Source organism: Alexandromys fortis, unplaced genomic scaffold, assembly GCF_014885135.2.
Source record: "Alexandromys fortis isolate MF-2015 unplaced genomic scaffold, M_Fortis_MF-2015_v1.1 scaffold_256, whole genome shotgun sequence".
Lineage (NCBI taxonomy): Eukaryota > Metazoa > Chordata > Mammalia > Rodentia > Cricetidae > Alexandromys > Alexandromys fortis.
Genome location: NW_026068135.1, coordinates 188607 through 194597, shown reverse-complemented (window position 1 = coordinate 194597; position 5991 = coordinate 188607). Strand labels below are relative to the sequence as shown.

The 5991-nt window shown below is 37.0% G+C and overlaps 1 pseudogene; it reads left to right on the top strand.

Annotated features, from left to right (window-relative positions):
- The first annotated feature begins 387 nt into the window (after nucleotides 1-387).
- LOC126491072 (prothymosin alpha-like) lies at nucleotides 388-892 on the top strand (annotated as a pseudogene).
- The last annotated feature ends 5099 nt before the right edge of the window (nucleotides 893-5991 follow it).

The window sequence follows — 5991 nt, the reverse complement described above, 5'->3', positions numbered from 1 at the left end:
TGTTTCATTTTCAGTGTGTTTACCTTTGCACTTTGAGTTTTCTTTTTTCCCCATTTACTTAGCACTGTCATAAAGTGAACTCTTTAGAGTATCAAAGTTCAAATTAGTCATCCCTTCCTGACCAAAAGATATGACTAGCATTGATTAGCGTTGATTATTTATAAACGGGATAGTTAAGAAAAATTTCAGGAAACAGGTAGGAAACAGGTAGGAAACAGCTAGGTACTGCTTCCCATGCTGTGGAAAAAAGAAGAAACACCTCTGCCCACTGGCTGCTTAAAAAGCCATCTTTGCATTTGCTGCCCGCCCGCCTCCTCCTCCTCGTCCTCGGAGGACTCCTGCAGCTCTCTCGCCAGAGTCCTCGAACTGGATTCCTCTCGCCCTCGCTGCAGCGGATCACCGGCGTGCCCCACCATGTCAGACGCGGTGGACACCAGCTCCGAGATCACCACCAAGGACTTGAAGGAGAAGAAGGAAGTTGTGGAGGAGGCAGAGAATGGAAGAGACGCACCTGCCAATGGCAATGCTAATGAGGAAAATGGGGAGCAGGAGGCCGACAATGAGGTAGATGAAGAAGAGGAAGAAGGTGGGGAGGAAGAGGAGGAGGAGGAGGAAGAAGGTGACGGTGAGGAAAACGATGGAGGTTAAGATGAGGAAGCTGAGGCTCCTACGGGCAGCAGGTAGCTGAAGACGATGAGGATGATGATGTTGACACCAAGAAGCAGAAGACTGACGAGGATGACTAGACAGCAAAGGAAAAGCTAAACTAAGGCCGCCGTGACCTGTCCACCCTCCACTTCCCGTCTCAGAATTTAAACGTGGTCACCTTCGAGTAGAGGAGCAGGCCCCGCCCGCCCACAGCGGGCAGTGCCCGTCCACAGATGACATGAGGTCTTCATCAACCCACCAAAACCACACATGAATTTGCAACAGGGGAGGAAAAAAATCAAAACTTCCAAGGCCCTGCTTTTTTCTTAAAAATACTTTAAAAGGAAAATTTGTTTGTATTTTTTATTTACATTTTATATTTTTGTACATATAGTTAGGGGTCAGCCAGTTTTGATGATGACGGGTGACCAGACCAGCCTTCAGAGCGTTCTTTGTCCTACTTCTGACCTTACTTGTGGTGTGACCATGTTCATTATAATCTCAAAGGAGAAAAAAAAAACTTGTAAAAAACAAAACAAAACAAAATGACACCAACAAAAAAATCCCAATCATATTCCGAGCATTCCAGTAACTTTTTTTGTGTATGTACCTAGCTATACTATAAGTAGTTGGTTTGTATGAGATGGTTAAAAAGGCCAAAGATAAAAGGTTTCTTTTTTTTTCTTCCTTTTTTTGTCTATGAAGTTGCAGGTTTTTTTTTTTTTTGGCCTGTTTGATGTATGTGTGAAACAATGTCCAACAATAAACCGAAATTTTATTTTGCTGAGTTGTTCTAAAAAAACAAAACCTCCAAAGATATTTGCAAGAACCCTGTGAGTGTGATCTTCAAGAAATTAGCATCTGAAAGTAATAGTTCTGTTATCTTTTCCCTCTATTTAACCACTAAGCCTTTTTGCTGCCTTGACTCCTGCTCCTGGTATTGAACAAACCTGTTTGCATTGCCATATAATACTGTTGCTTTACTGACTTTTTTATTTGGCTTTCTCTCTATAGAAAATGTATACTTCCTAAGAGTAATTAATATTCCATCAAGAGCACATCATGAACATTACATCAATGTTTATTGAATAAGAATATCTTGGACAATCTACAAAGAAACATATATTCTAATAATTCAACAACTATTTGTTGAATACACAGAGTTATAGAAAGACATTATGATCCAAACATAATAGGGATATATTTTCACCCTTTTATTGCAGTATTGTTTGAGAGACAGATTTAAAATAAGAGGTATCTTTAGTGTAGCATATTAATTGATGGATAAAGCCATACTTAGGGCAATATAGGTTCTCTGGGAAAACTCAGAAAGGTGTTTTAGGTATATTCTTTCAGATAGGCTCAGTTAAAAATAAGTATGGCATATGTTTAAGAAGTAGTCTCATTTTCACCTAAAAATTTCCTCTATTAGCAATCAATGTATTGCTCCTTTATCATATAAAATTCAGTTAATTATTTTGTATCTGTTTCTTCTTTCTAGCACTTACAATATTTAAGATACTAGATTTAGTAGCTTACCTCTTTGCTTACAAAGAATGGTGCATAGTTCTTTGGTTTTCCACTTTGTATATGCAACTGATGATTTACAAAATAATCTCCTTAAGACTGATTCATAATGAAAGTTTAGTGAAAAACATAGTCATTATATATGTACACAATTTAGTATAAGAAACTGGCTCATGCATTTATAGAAGTTTCCAAGTCTCAAAATCTGCAGTGAGTCAGCAAGCTCCAGTTTGGGTTGGGAGGCCTCCGAATTTGAAGAGCTAAGACTGCGCTTCTTGTTCAATTTTGCCAGAGTCAAGACTTAGAAAGAACCAATTTTTCAATTTCAGTAAGAGTGCCAGAAAAATTCCCCCATCTCACTAAACAGTCCTTGGAATAAGACGAGTTTTCTCTTCTTCAGGTAAAAGGTCTACTTTTTCAGTCTATTAAGACCATAAATTGATTAGATAAGGCCCAGCAATAATGCGGAGAACATTATGCCTTGTTTTTTTTTTTCCAATATTTGAGCACATATCCCTGTCAAGTGGGCACCTAAAATTAATCATCATATTTGCTGAGGAAAGTCAGATAGTATTTCAATGGTATAGCCATCAAGTCCTGGAGGGAGGCCCATCCAGGATGACCTCACATAATATTAATAGCAACTTGTTAGTTGTGTGAGGGAACTGTCTTGGAACCAGATACAGTCCCGATCAAACTTTCAGCTAGCTGTAGCACTGGCTGAAATTTTGACAGCAACGCAGCCAGAAACTATCACATAGTTACTTCCCAGTTCTCATGCTGTAGGTGCTATGAAACAATACATGTTTATTTTTATTGTAAGCTACTCAGCTTTTAGAGAATGTAATCTGGTACCCATCTTCAGCTAACTAACAGGCTATTGATTACCACTGAGCTAACAGGTCCAACGTCTCAGTTTTTATGACACTTGGTTAGGTAAGTTCCTGCATCAAATGTCAAAGGATTAAGTTTTCAGTCTAGAAAATTCTGTTCATATTTATCCATATTTTACAAATATTAACTATTCATTTCTATTTCACTTTCCCCATCACCGAGGGACTTCTATGTTTCTGTTCTTAATAAGCCTGACTCTTTTCTTACAACAATTACATATTTATCATACTGGACTTTCTTCTACCGAGTTCCTGGGGATTTGGTAAATCAGAAGTTTGTAGCAAAACAAATAATCTTCAGATATTTCTAGTACACTTTGAAGAATGGGGATAGGTGGTGTATTTTAGAAAACAAGTTGAATAATTTGAATGACTCAACAAATCACTTGTTAGAGAAGGTAGCTAATACCTTTAGTCCTAGTACACATGAAGCTGAGACAGGAGGATCACCATGAATATGTGTCTCCCCATCTAACAATGAAAACAGAGGAAAAATATAAGCTGACACTAGACCATAAAACTATCTCAATACATAGCTGAATATAAAGGACTATGTTACGTAGAGACTTGGCACAGACTGCTAGAGATTAAGCCCTATCCTTTCCGTTTACTAATGGAATCCTGGGTTTAAGCTAGGATGAGGCCATACTGCTAAGTTTAGGCCAATAGACTGTGAATAAAAATACATAACTTGAAATTAATTTTGGACATATTTAATTTATGATCTATAATTATCTAAGTAAAATCTTTGGATTGATATTTTGCATAAATTTCTAGAAGTACAACTGAGGTTTCAGCAAGAGAACACATTAAATATAAATAGCAAATCGATTCTGCCTAACTTCAGCAATGTTCAAAACTTAAGAGTTCCTCACAAAGTTTGGTTGTCTGAAAAAAATTAAATTGAGCTTTGCTTGTCACGCCATTGCTCTACTGAAAGCTATTTTTGAAGGCCCACATTAAACAGCTGCAACAGGCTTCCTCAAATTTGACAGCTCAAATAGAATTATTTTGCTCTTTTACACAGGACAATCCTAAGCAAATGAATGAGCACAGCTACAAAGAAGGCATCCAGGACCTAGGAATGTCAGGAAGCTCAGTCATCCTTAGCCCAACTTTACAAGGCCCCAGGGGTAATAATTGCTACTGACAGTCATCAGAAAGGAGGGCATCTGAGGCAAATATCTTAGTTATTGCTTAAAGAACACCTAAACTGTATTTATCACTTACACTCTGCGTCATTCAAAAAAAAAAAAAAAACAGATAAAATGTATGAAATCTGGAAGGACTATAACTAACAGAATGTGAATACGGCAATGGAATTTCCGGATACATAGATCAGTATAACTCTGTGTAGCATTCCACACAATTATTGAAATATTTTGTATTAACTATATTAGAAATTAAAAAAATTAAGAACTCATTGAAAGTTACTAGTATTAAACTAGAAATGCAAACAGAAGATCAAAAGACTCAAAGATACATAACAATATTTGAAACTAGGCAATCTAATTTTATTTAATATAGTGATGTCTGTCCCACCATAATGTTTTCAGGATAAACTCAAACAGATTGTATGCTACAAACCTAAATTATATCACTGTATATAATGTTGATCTTTCAAGATACACACATGTCTAATGAAGTCCTTCACTTTATTTTTTTAATTAAAAATTTTATTAAAAATTTCCACCTCTTCCCCTCCTCCCATTTCCCTCCCCTTCCCCCACCCCCTCCCTATCCCTCTACAGTCCAAAGAGCAGGCAGGGTTCCCTGCCCTGTGGGAAGACCAAGGTCCTCCCCGTTCCATCCAGGTCCAGGAAGGTGAGCATCCAAACAGACTAGGCTCCCACAAAGTCAGTTCATGCAGTAGGATCAAAACCCCAATCTTTGCTTTCTGTATCTTAGTTGTGGCTGCATTTCTCCTCATTTCTATAAAATTTATATATTTACATTTTTAAATTTATTTCTCATTTCCTAAAAGGCTCTAGTGTTGAAACAATAGCATATTAGTGTTTTAAACTGATCACTCTCGTAACTTTTATGTAGCTAGAATAGCATTATTACTTTCAGGTGACCTTGCAACTACTATAAAAAATCAGACCATCAGCAGTAGAGCCTATGCTGACAGAAGAGACATCATTTTAGAGGGAGAGTTTTTAAATTAGCAATGAGAATATCTATCTCTTCTTATGTGCCTATTATGTGACAAAATTTCATTGTCACTTCAATCTAGAATATTATTAAAATCTAGAATATTATCAAAATATGATCTTAAACTAGAAAAATAACTCATAGCTTCAAAGAGGTTCAGATTACTTTCTAGATACATGTGCCATATTTTACAAGTGTTTGCTAATGTAGAAAAAATACAATTCCCTTATGTGAAGCAAAGAACCCCATTTTAAAATACATACTCCGTTTTTGCATGTGTGTGTGTTCTCAGGTGTGACATAGAAGAAGGGTGAGAAAACCCTTTTGGTTCCTTGATGTAAAATAAAAGTGGTCTGACTGCAAATGGAGAACATCATTGGGAATGTAGCCTGGAGCAACATTCCCATGGGTGTGGGTTGGGCATTCATGCATGTATGCATATTTGTGGACACATGCATATATATGGATGTGCATCCATTTAGAAATCCAGAGTTTACAGCTGGTGTCTTTTCCAATCACTCTTACTTTTATTTACTTAGGGAGAGCCTCTCACTGTACCCAGAGCTCATGGATACTGGATACTTTCATTAGCCAGTTTGCTCTGGGAGATATATCCCCTATCTCTTCCTCTCAAGGTGATAATACAGGAGATACATATAGATGCCTGGATGTTTACATGGGTTCTGAGATCTGAATTTACAAGCTTCAAACTTGAAAGTACAGACTTTATTCATATGGCTTTAGTCTCTTAAATGTATACATTTTAGTC